Raw genomic sequence first — 11,890 nt, forward strand, 5'->3', positions numbered from 1 at the left:
CTCCATGGCCTCTGTATCAGCTCCTGCTCCCTGACCTGTCTGAGTTCCAGTCCTGACTTCCTTTGGTGATGAACAGCAGCATGGAAGTGTACGCCGAATAAACCCTTTCCTCCCCAACTTGCTTCTTGGTCATGATGTTTGTGCAGGAATAGAAACCCTGACTAAGACAGTAGGGGAGTGGGTGTGGAAAGGTGTGGGGGACTTTTGGGATAGCATTGGAAATGTAAATGAAATAAATACCCAATAATAATTTTAAAAGGGGGGGGGGAAGAAAGAAAGGACTTTGAAACTGCCGTGTTGACGTATGTCTGTAATTCTAGCACTCGGAAGGTGGGAGCGGGAAGGTCAGGAGTTAAAGGCCATCCTCAGCTACATGGTGAGTTTAACTGCCTGGGCTGCATGAAACCCAGTCTCTGAGAAGCAAAACAAAAATGCACTTGAAGGTGATCTTCGTATGTGAGTAGGATGTCTGTGTGACTACATAAGTGTATATCATACCAACTTATTTCCAGATGGTTGCACTAGAATGGCTTGGGACAAAATAGAACTTTAAAGTTAAAACCAGATTTGCAGGTCCAAGTCCAAACACTTTTCTATTGGGAGAAAAAAAAAAAAGGATGAAAATTGTTAAGAATTACCAAGGACATTTAGCCAGGTATCACCAAAGGCCTGCAGGTCTGTGGCATGGTTCCAGGTTAACTATGCAGTGACCCCAGTAGTTGTAATGGACATTTTCCTTCTCTGAGGCTCTGAACTTCACTCCACACTACTCTCTCACTCCTTTAAAAGATTCACACTTTACAACTGTGGGAAGTCCTGCTTAGGGTCATAACAAACCATGATAATCATGGTAATAAGAGTAGCCCCAGAAGCAACCAAGGCTCATCCGCTGTGACCCTGCCTCTTCTGGGCAGCTTCCTGCCCAGGACTTTGGGATGAGCAAGATGAGGTCTGGAGGCCCTCAGACAGACAGGCGCTCCTGCTCCTAACAGCACACCTCCCCTTTCCTATGAGTCTCCATGGAATAGGCCTGGCTGGCATAGAAGTCTTCTCACTCCACAGACCTTTTGGAATGTGTCTCTTGAGTTTCCTTAGGAACCACCTGAGAGAACCAATCCCTTTCAATTCTGAGACCACTTCTGTCCCCACATGGAACACCAGCACCTGAGCACCCTTTGGCAGACAGTAGAGAAAGTTACCACCTAGGAATGAGAGGCTAGCATGGGTGGGTGCTGATGGTGACAGCTACTGTCCCCCTTCTCAAACACAGTTCATCATAGCCCAGGGCCTGTCCCACATCTGACACCTTCTTGGTCCTATAACCTTTCTGAGACCCTTGATGGGACAATCCTGTAGAGAGCCAAAGCTAAAAGCCATTTGAGTATGACAGTGTCTGCAGAATACTAGTTACCCAGGGTTGACTTGGGAGGGGACAGTGAGAGGACGTAAGTTCAAACAGGCCGTGGGGAAGGTTTGACTGGGATTGACAACCCAAGTGGAGACTGATACCATGTTTGGTGTCTGAGCCAGGGTCCCGCTCACCCAGGGAACCTTCAGTGTGAGGTGTTCTTGGGAGCTCAATCCTGTCTTTGCCTACGTATGGATACACGGATAGCCAGGACTTGGAGGCTTCCCCTGTAGCTTCCCCTGTGCTACCCCAGTATGCCTCCCAAGCCTGAGGCATATTCCCGCTGGGAGGAGGTATCATGCCCCTATGCTGGTGGCTCTCACAGCGTGGGCTGTAAATTACACAACCCAGATGGCTGCCTGCCTGTCTCTCCTGCCTCTCACCCAACATCAGCACCCAGACTGCCCCTGGGGCACCTGCCTCTTCTGCTCTCACCCCAGCCACCCAGACCCAGCAGTCCCCCAGTCTCACCCACTGCCAGAGCCATGCAGAGAACTCTAGACTGGAGCCCAGCACAGCCGTGTTAATGCTCTGGGCTAATTAGCTTGTCCGAGTGGAGGCCTGTGGGCCCCGGAGCCAGCCAGCCTGAGTCAAATCTTGGCTCCACCACTTACTAAGTGCATGAACTTGAGCAAGCCACTTGACCTTTGTTTCCTTCTCTGCAGAATGGGAGTCCACAACCTGATGAGGTCATCAGAAGAGTTCAATGAGTCAGGACCTGTCCAGTGCCCAGTACCTGACACACGGTACACCATCCCTTCTTGCTATCTGTGGATACTAATTCCACTTGCCCCATCCCCAAATCTACAGATGCTTAAGTCCTCTATGAAATACAGCAGTATTTGTATACTGTGGGCCTGGGTATAGGGGAAGAGGAGGGAGGGAGAGAGCCCACGTCCGGCCAGAGTTCCTGTGCTCTGGGTGGGCAGACTCAGGAGGACTGCCAGATGCTTTCCACTCAGTCCGGGGTGGGCATCTGGCTGTGTGAAGCCACTGACCCCACTCAGCGGGGGGTGGACAAGGGGCAACCCCTGTACCAGGTTCCCAGTCTCCTGCATCCCACGCTGGATATGGCAGAGGAGCTGAGAACAGAATAGGGGAAGAGAGGGCAGGGGGAAAAGGTTCCCATGCAGGTGAGAGTCCTAAGTCCGGTCCGGGGCTGGAGCACAGGAAGGCATCGGAGATTAGAAACGGCTCGTTAAGAGAAAGCCTATCCCATTATCCAAGCACAGCAGTCCTTGATGAACAGAGACAATCTAAGGTTTTAGAGCTTTATTGTGGAAAGGCAAGGGGAAAGAGAGAAGGTAAAAGAGAGAGACCTGCCATGGCCAAGAGGAGAGAACGGAGAAAAGGAGAGAGAGAGAAGAAAGGCTAGAGTAAGAAGGAGAGAGTAAGGAAAGTAAAAGCTTAAGAGAGTGAGGAGAGAGAGAGGGAGGTGGGGTCAAGCAGCCCCTCTTATACTGGGCTTGTTATCTTGTTGTTGCTAGGTAACTGGGAGGAGTCTAGCATGAAGGTCAGAAGCTTGGGACATTGTGTATGTGACTAAAAGCCAAGATTCTCCTGTGGGAGCTGTGAGGGCAGTAACTTCGATAGGAGCCAGGGGTCCAGGAGACATGAGGGAACGCCTTCCGTCCCATGTAGATGAAAATTATCACCACTGGGTTTCACCGGGGTTCACAACCTCAGCTTAACTGGAGACCAGGCTGTCTGTACATAGCCCATTGCCCCACAGTATACGACTCATGACCACCCTTTAAACCATCCCTATTATTTTTGACTGCAGTACATGATAAATACAAATAAATGGTTGTTATACTGAATGGTTTAGACAAGAGAAAAGTTTATGAATGTTCAGTAGAGATGTAAAGTCTTTCTGAACATTTTCAACCTGCAGGTTGAATCCAGGGTCATAGAACCTCTGCCACAAAGGGCAAGCAATATTCCAAAAAGTTTGTCTTCACTGTAATCTCCCCAAGTACTCCTGTCTCTCATATCTTAGCTCTTCAGCATCAGCTAGCGCATCTGCCCAAGCCCCACCTCTTCTACACAACCTGCAGGTCACCGTCCTGGAGTGTCTCCACAGCCCTGCCAGACAGACAGGCAGACAGACATCCAGAGAGTCTGCTGCACAGCTTGACCCAGCACCTTTGTTAGCAAAGTTTGTTTTAATGCTACACTTACTAAGTAGTCAGTTACACACACACACACACACAGAGAGAGAGAGAGAGAGAGAGAGAGAGAGAGAGAGAGAGAGAGAGAGAGAGAGAGTTACTAACACTTCTCATCCTAGCCTGTTAAGATTTGCACTACACACTGGAGAGCCCCATGGCCCCTAAAGCTGACATGTTTCCCATCCAGCTGTGAGCTCGATATCAACAAGAGTACCTTCCCTCTGGAAAACACAGTGACTGGGACTCTTCTGTGGTGAGGACTTCACTGCCAGGCCTCTAGCTCTGCTGCTGTCCCTAGAGCTTTGTGTTCTGGGCCAGGCCCTGCCCAGCCAAAACTGGGCTTGAGTTGTCTAGAAAGGCTGAGGGAACACACAGGGCCACCATCTGTGGGAGGAATCCCTGGGAGGAGTATCTACTATTTCTTTCCCATCAGCCACCTAATGTGGAGGGCCCAGGTCAAGAGGCCAGGATGGGGAACCTGGGTCAGGAGTTCCGTATGGAGAGCCCAGGGTCAGGAGCCCAGCATGGGGAGCACCAAGACAGGAGTCTAGCATTGGGGGCACAAGGGCCAGGAGCCCGGCATAGGGAGTCTCAGGGTCAGGAGTAGCTCAGAGTCAGAAATCTAGTATGGGGAGCATCAAGGTCAGAAGCCTGGCATGGGAAGTTCAGGGGCAAATGTAGGTTTCCAAGATTGGTCCAGGTATGGTTGATGCTGAGAGTTTGGCACTAATGATCGGTGACCAGACTTGGAGATGCCATAGGAAAAGGAGCATCAGGGCATCCTGAAGCTGAAAGAACTTGGTATAGATGGGCCTGTATGAGCATCATGGGAGCTGATAGGCCTGGGCCCTAGATAAGCAAAATCTTAGCAACCCAGGCAGCAATCCCTATATCCCCGTGCTCATTTGGCCCTTTCAGTACACAGGAGGTGGGAGCTCACCTCCTCAGGGAGAAGCAAGAATTGGAGTCTAGGTTGAGCACCGACCCTGGGCTGGCACTAGGACTATATGAATGGTAAGAGCATCCCTGTCACCAGAGGGCCAGGAAGGTAAAGCAGGGGCACACCTAGACCACTGCCTGTGCCCTCCTGAGAGAAAAGCAGATCGTCACTGTCTCTTTATAAAGTCAGGGCCAATGAATGAGGCCTTCCTGGAGGAGGTAGCCAGCTAGACAATTCAGTTCCAAGTCTTTTGGCTTCAAGGATAATATCATCCTTTTGCTTCATCGTGGTGATCAGGCTTCCTGCTGAGGGGCATAAGACGTTCTCATTCACTTAACTATTGAGCACCCACAAGGGTGCCAGGTACTGTTCTAGACTCAGGAGATATCGCTTCTCCTCTTCCCCAAACCTGCTTCATCCCAGGCCCAGTGTGAGCCTGGCAACAGCTTTCTTCCATAGACACACTTGGCAGAGTTTGTCTCTGCCTCCAGGGGTGGCAGGCAAGGGGCAGGGTGGTGGGAAGCTGGGCCCAGGCTGGCCGGCTGCTCCATGGGCTGGGGTGGGAACTCGATCACCTGTAAACACAGGGTGGCAATGAGAATAAGCAAATGTGGTTTGGGGAATGCTGGCCATCGTTACTGAATGTAATCGGAAGCAGTTTGCGCCGGTTCCCTCCCAGTGCAGACTCCTTACTGTTGCCAGGCCAGAGCCCCAGCTTGATGGCTGTGCCTGAAAGAGATGGTAAAAATACCACAGAGTGCAAAGGAGATGGGACGATACCCACCCTGCCTGCTCTCCCCAGCCTCAGTCCACCCTGCCCTGCCCGACCATGGAGGTTGTAGACCAGGGAACAACGGGTGAGCAGAGGCAGGCTGCTCCCCGTTTACTCAGTCCCTAGAGAACAGATGGCCCTGAAGGGCACACTGGTGGCGCATCCCACCTGGGAGCTCTGCCACCAGGCCCTGGGAAGGGCACCTGGACAGATGTCACAGCAGCAGCATGCTTCCTGTGTCAGTCCATCAAAACTTGGCACTGAGGTTGTTTTTTTCTTATAAAGGGGGCAGAGCACAGAACTCACCCATAATCCCACCCTCCTGACTCCCAGGCTTACTGTGTAGTCATGCAATGGGGTTCAAGAAATACTTTGTATCTCTTCTCTGACTGGGCTTAATCTCCCATCAGAGACCTGAGGAATGTGGGGGTTTCTTTCCAGTCATTTTTCTTGTTTGTATTCAAAACAGCACAAACCAATTTTAGATCCTGTTTTATTTATCATTTAATGTTATTGAATACACTTTGATCATCCTCTTACCATCCACACACACACACAGGCACACACGCACACACAGGCACATACACACACAGGCACACACACAGAGGCACACACACACACGCATACCTACATACCTTTGAAATATCTATCTAATAGTTCACATTCAATTTCCCTTCTTTGAGGACATTTGAATTATTATTATTATTTTTTTCTTTTTGGTTTTTCGAGACAGGGTTTCTCGTATAGCCCTGGCTGTCCTGGAACTCACTTTGTAGACCAGGCTGGCCTCAAACTCAGAAATCAGCCTGCCTCTGCCTCTCGAGTATTGGGATTAAGGGCATGTGCCACCACGCCTGGCTCTGAATCATTTCTTGATTTTCTGTATTAGGGATATATTCCATAAAGAATGGCTTCTAAACCAGACAGTGGTAGCGCATGCCTTTAATCCCAGCACTTGGGAGGCAGAGGCAGGTGGATTTCTGAATTTGAGGCCAGCCTGTACTACAGAGTGAGTTCCAGGATAGCCAGGCTACACAGAGAAACCCTGTCTCAAAAAAAAAAAAAATGGCTTATACTTTACTGTAGGAAGGTACTTGGGCCAGGCTGAAATTGGGCAATTATGTAGCAAACCCCAGGGAACCATGAAAGGAATCCCCCTGCCAACCCAGGCCTCAGAAACTAAGGGACAGGGGAACACATGAGATTGGACGAGAATATTCTGGCAGAGCAGTGGTAGGAAATCTTTGAGTAGGTATGTTTAGTAGCCAAAGAGGTGGGTCTGGGTCAAGGAGTAACAGATGATAGCTTTCCTAGACCAGCTAAGAGCCAGGGCCCGCGGGAGCCCTGTGAGTGAGCCGGGAGGTCAGGTCAGAGTGATATGGTGGAGGGTAGCTAGCAAGAGGTGGAGGCTGGCAGCTAATAAAATTACCACACCACTGTAGAGAACAGAGGGTGGGTCTTAGTGCAGAAACGGTAAACAGGAAGAGATGGAAACAAGAAGCTTCTAGCACTGAGAGTGGTAGGCACACAGCACAATAGGGAGGCCAAGGAGCTGAAGGCCAGACTACACCCTTGGAGGGCACAGCAATGTGGTGGGGTAGAAGGCTAAGGCCTCCTGCATGCCACCACCTGCTTTCAGATCCCCGGAGCTCGGGGGTAGCCTGGAGACTTGGCATTAACCACCAGACTGAGGCCCCTAGTAGAATCTAGAAACCTGGGTCAGCACACACTTCTGAGGTGAGAAGAAGAGAGGAGTTTTCTCCATGTTGGAGCCTCAAGAGGTGGGATGCCCTCCCCTGCCAGACAGAGTATCTGGGAGCCCTGAAGCCCAGCCTGAACAAAACCCAGGCCCACTGGCTAGGTAGAGGACATGACCCATCATGGAGACAATGACTGAAGTCCAGCACCACAGAGATAGCATCCTCAGCTGCTTCTGCCTCCCTGCCTATCACCTGCCTTGAGGACATTTGTCTATCTATACCTGGCATTGGTAACAGCACCTGCCTAGCAAGTGGGAATGCTGACTAGGAGATAAGGGCTCCTGCAGACCTGGCAGGCATCTAATGGCCACCCAGAGGACTGTTACACCCTTGATGTTACTAAAAAGCTGTCAGCTGCCCCAACTCTCGCTCAGCCATAATAGAGGTATGTGGGGAAAGCTCACAGTCTCAGTGACTGGCCGGGCTGCCTCAGCACCACCGTCAAAGGGACCGATATACCACTGAGGTCATCTTGTGTACCCTGGCAAGGCTCCAGTCACCAATCTGAGTGGGCTTTTCTGTTGTACAGAGTCAAGGGGATGGGGGCTTCTGTGTTCCCCTCTACAATGCATGCTGAGCACTGAAGAAACCCTCTCAGTCTTAGTGTGCCCCAGGCTTCAGGCCTGACCTACCATACAGAAAAGCAGCTGTGTTCCATGAGAGTTGTGGAAAGGGGAACCCTGTGACAGAGACAGAAAGAGTTGAGAAAGATCCCGGGCAGAACTCCATTGAGGCAATCCTTCACATGAGAGTATCCAGATCCATGGCTAGCCACGATAGCCCAAGGCTCTGATCCCCAACCTGGAGTCATGGTGAGACCTTCTTACATGCTAGGTGCGCATTCAATGCTAAGATCCAGAGCCTAAAGAGGCCTCTCACACTCTCATACATAGGTGAGGGCCAGAGGACTGATCTGTTCTGTCTGGTGGGCTTCATGGACTAGGGCAGGAGCCTCTGCTTATGTTCTCATGCTGGTGTCAGCCTTCTGTCTTCACCAGTGTCATAAACTGGCCATGGCAGAGGTAGGGATCTCCTGTCCTTGTCAAGGACTGACCAAGGGAAGGCCTAGGAGTACCCTGGGCTGAGACAACCAGCTTCCTATGGCTGGACAACCCCTACACACCAGACAGTCATGCTTGATCCCAGCGTTCCACCTCATCCTCCACTACAAACTCAGAGCCTCTCTGGATGCCCTACAGGCCAACCAGGGGCTAAGACTGGAGCCCCATGTTTGGCCTCTCCTTTCTTCCAGGGGCTCAAAGCACTTTTATAAGCATCTCTAGCCTTCATCCACCCCAGCTGTTGTCTTGTTTGCTCTTTATATTCTATTATTAGCTGAGGTGTTGTGTTTAATCCTCAGGCACCCAGCAAGGGGGAATTCCCCCACACCAGACACGGAGGAGGCAAGGATGCAATCCCCGCCAGGGGCTGGGACTCCAGGCAAGGCAAGGTCCCACGCCACGCTTCTGCTCAGCCCACTTTTCCCATAGCTGCCTTTGGCAAGAACAGCAGTCAGAGAAAGTGTCCCTGTGAAGCCTCCACAGACTGGGTAAACTAGGGAGAGAAAAGTAGGGGGGGGGGGAGTATGTCAGACATGGAGGCAGAAGCCTGGGCAAGTCCCTTCACTTCCAAGTGTGAGTAAAACACATGTCCAAGTAGTGAGATGCCTAGAGCCAGCAAGTGTGCTTTATGAATGCTAGCACCCTGGTCAGACCTATAGATCCTTCTCTACAGCATCACAGGGTGGACGAGAAATCCAGCCCAGTTTCTGATTCTTGAATGAAGAAAGCTGATTTCTGCCTCTCAGCCCTGAGCCTGAGCCCCAAGGCCTAGAGGAGCAGAACAGGGAGGGAAATGGGCCACAAACCTTGGCCCAGTGTCTCTGAGTGGCCTAGGTAGAAAGAGGGTTTCTAGAGCCACCAGGAGAAGCCTGGGTACCTCAGGCCCTTCTCCTCCAAAGCTCTGACAGTGCCCACCAGCCTGCAGGACCACACCGCAAGCTCCTGCTTCACCAACACAATGTCACTTGCCCAGAGAAGGGGATTTGTCAGCATCCAAAGTTCCCTCTTGCTTTCTCTGCCTGTGGGGGAGACCACCCCTCTCCACAGGGGCCAAGCCTGCCTCGCCAGCAGGAGAGACCCCTTGTGCCTCCACATGTAACGTTAATGGAAGCACACACAGAGAGACCCTCTTCTACAATTCCAAACACCTCCAGGCCCCCAAAACGGAAACTTTTCTCCACAACATGCTTAGCAAAGCCTGCCCGAAGCAGACAGGCGACAGCCTGTGGACGTTTATTCGGGTGCATAGTCAGTCACACGCTTTAGAGAGGACACATTACTGTGTATGGCACGCCATTGTCCCAACCTCGCTAAGTTATAGATGATATTAGAATCTGTGTTCTATTACTTTTCTTTTTTTTTCTAATTTATTTTTTTAATTAGATATTTTCTTCATTTACATTTCAAATGCTATCCCGAAAGTCCCCCATACCCTCCCCCCCCCGACTCCCCTACTCACCCACTCCCACTTCTTGGCCCTGGCACTCCCCTGTACTGAGGCATATAGAGTTTGCAAGACCAAGGGGGGCCTCTCTTCCCAGTGATGGCCGACTAGGCCATCTTCTGCTACATATGCAGCTAGAGACAAACAGGGCTTCTGTAACACTTGGTCGGGTTTGGGTCGGGAACTGGCATGTCTGCCTTCATCAGCCCTGAGCATTGGCCTCGCCGTATGCAGACACTATGCTAAGCCCTCAACTGACTTTCGTTCCTTTAATCCCGAGAGCACTGCTTACGTCCACACGGTCGATGAAGAAGCTGAAGTGGAGGGAAACTGAGGAACCTGTGCTGGAGTCATGTTATTTAACTATGAAGATCTTACCAGGTTTGAACCAGTAGCTGGGGACTTCCAGAGTTCCTTATGTCTGGTCCTGCCTACTGGGGGAAACTGGAGATGCCCAGCAGAGGCCCAGAAGTGCCAGCCTGCTCAGGTTGACCTTGCCCAGCCCACTCGGGAGGGCCTGAGCACAGAAGTTCCCATGGAAAGTTTTGAGATTTCGTGGATTGAAACCAGATGACCCCTTGTAAGCAGAGCCCACCAGCAGCAGTGGGTCTGGGTGTGTGTGCTCCTCCACCCTCCTGTTCCCAGTCTGTTCCAGGGAGGGAAACCGCCCCAGGGTGCAGACAAGCCAATGGGACGGGAGCTCATGAGCCTTGGCCACCAGACAGGCATGGTTGGAAGGAACAGAAGACAATTCTGTGCTGGGACAGGAATGGCTCCACCGGTCTCCTGGGTCCTCATCTGTTTTCAAGTTTCGGGATGAGCAGAGAACTTTGAGAGTGCGTTCCTCTTCTACCACATTTTCCAGTTCCTTCTCTGCACGCTCATTCATTTCTACCTTCCACAAATCACTGTATACAGTCATGAAGCCAACAGAGCACCCTGGGAGCTGATCTGAAATCTGTGATGATCTCCCCCTACCTAGAAATTAAATGCATTGCTGTTCCTGGAAGGAAGAGACCATCAGTGAAGCCTGAGCCTGGACTTATTTCTACATGGGATTGAGAGGTTGGGCGCTGGGGACACAGCTCAGTGGTCAAGTGTTTGCTGCACAAACATGAAGAACCCAGTCCCAATTCCCGCACGCATGAAAAGGCTGGGTACCTCGGCACACCCCTCCAACCCCAGAGCTGGGACACAGGGACCAGCAGATCCCAGGGACTCATTAGCTACTCAATCTAGTCAAAAACCCTACAGGGAGCTGTTATGTCATCTATTGATGAAGATACTTGAGGTCACCCTCTAGCCTCTGTGTACATGCATAGGTGAGCACACTTGCATATATACATATATACACCATATGCATGCACATACAAAGGAAATCATTGTTGAATTAATAGCAATGGCTAAGACCTAACCTAGTTATATGGGTTTTTTTTTAATCATCTGGTTGGAGATAAAGGCTAAGGTAATCATGCATAAAATAATACTGTGTATACTGCAGTTTTAAAATAACAGAACAACAAAATGGAAGTGAGGAGGTTAGGGATATGCTGACGATCGAGGTGATTGGTGGCCCCACGGGGGTCCTGAAACCACATTTTCCTTCTGTGTTTTATCCTGTCACAATGTCAGTTGCAAGAAAACATGGGATAGGTGTTTCTTAAGGACCCATGTGACTGTCCTCACTCCCTCCCTAGAAGTACCTGGGCCCAGGACTACCCTAGATATGAAGAAGACTGTATTGGCCTCAGGCCAAGGAAATTCTCACAGAGCAACAATGGCATCCCAGCCAGTACAAGTGAATGCCCTCCAAATTCATCCATCCACTCCCTGGTCCCATTTCTCCTCCCTGCAAACCCTCTGTCAGATTCACCTACTTTAGCCCCATCTCCTCTCAACAGCTTTTTTTCTAAGTTACTCTCCTCTCCCCACACCTGGTGGCCATCCAGGCTGCCCCTCAGTCTGCCTCACACTGCCTGTCTGTCCTTCCCGAGTCCACACCAGATCTCAGTAAGAACGCTATGCATAGCAAGTGGGTACTTGATGCTCAGAGCTGCTGAGCTAAACACACCAGGTTTCTGCCTGTGGCCTTCTAGGTGTGAACAATAAAGTCCAAAGCAGGTATGGCTCCACCAGACATTGTGCTTTCAGACAATACAGGGATGTGCCATCTGGACATTGGTGGCTGACCCTAACCATCCTGGTGATCTACAAACGTCACTGTGACTGTAGATGCCACTTTAAACAAGGATGTTTAAACAGTGCTTGTGAAGACCATGTCTCTGTCACCCACGCCCAGTCCTTTGTAGAGATGACAGTGGTAACCTGGGGGTG

The 11,890-nt window shown here is 50.8% G+C and overlaps 1 long non-coding RNA gene across 1 annotated transcript; it reads left to right on the plus strand.

Moving 5' to 3' along the window:
- Positions 1-1,161: 1,161 nt before the first annotated feature.
- LOC110293959 lies at positions 1,162-8,550 on the plus strand. Its single transcript, XR_002377902.1, has 3 exons — positions 1,162-1,225; positions 2,074-2,154; positions 8,412-8,550. It is a non-coding gene; the product is annotated as an uncharacterized LOC110293959 (long non-coding RNA).
- The last annotated feature ends 3,340 nt before the right edge of the window (positions 8,551-11,890 follow it).

This window comes from Mus caroli, chromosome 5 (assembly GCF_900094665.2).
Source record: "Mus caroli chromosome 5, CAROLI_EIJ_v1.1, whole genome shotgun sequence".
NCBI classification, from domain to species: Eukaryota; Metazoa; Chordata; class Mammalia; order Rodentia; family Muridae; genus Mus; species Mus caroli.